Source organism: Penaeus monodon, chromosome 33 (genome assembly GCF_015228065.2).
Source record: "Penaeus monodon isolate SGIC_2016 chromosome 33, NSTDA_Pmon_1, whole genome shotgun sequence".
NCBI classification, from domain to species: domain Eukaryota; kingdom Metazoa; phylum Arthropoda; class Malacostraca; order Decapoda; family Penaeidae; genus Penaeus; species Penaeus monodon.
This window is the reverse complement of record NC_051418.1, coordinates 24,262,864-24,263,248: the sequence shown is the minus strand read 5'-3', so window position 1 is coordinate 24,263,248 and position 385 is coordinate 24,262,864.

The window sequence follows — 385 nt, the reverse complement described above, 5'->3', positions numbered from 1 at the left end:
GCTTGATGGGGCATGCGTATATGTATGCGTGCGTGGCTTTAAACATTCGTATCAACATTTTTGCATAATTTAAGTGTCGGTAGGGACGCCCAGTGCTTGTACAAGTGCTTTACCTACTGAGGTTTACTGCAGCTTAGTCACGCACAATCGGTAAAGGAGCATGACTAACCTCAAAACAGGCGCAAGTAAATAAACGGATGCCAAAAAGAAAGAAAAAATAGAGTGCATATGAAAAAAATAATCTCGAGGAAAGACAAATCAATGATTCGATTCGATCCTTCTGTGCGATATTAGGACCAGATTCCCTTCCGCCCACGAGCGATTGAGCCATACTTAACCCGCCTCCTTCGCTCTTTCCCCTCTCCCCTGGTATGGGAGCAGGAAG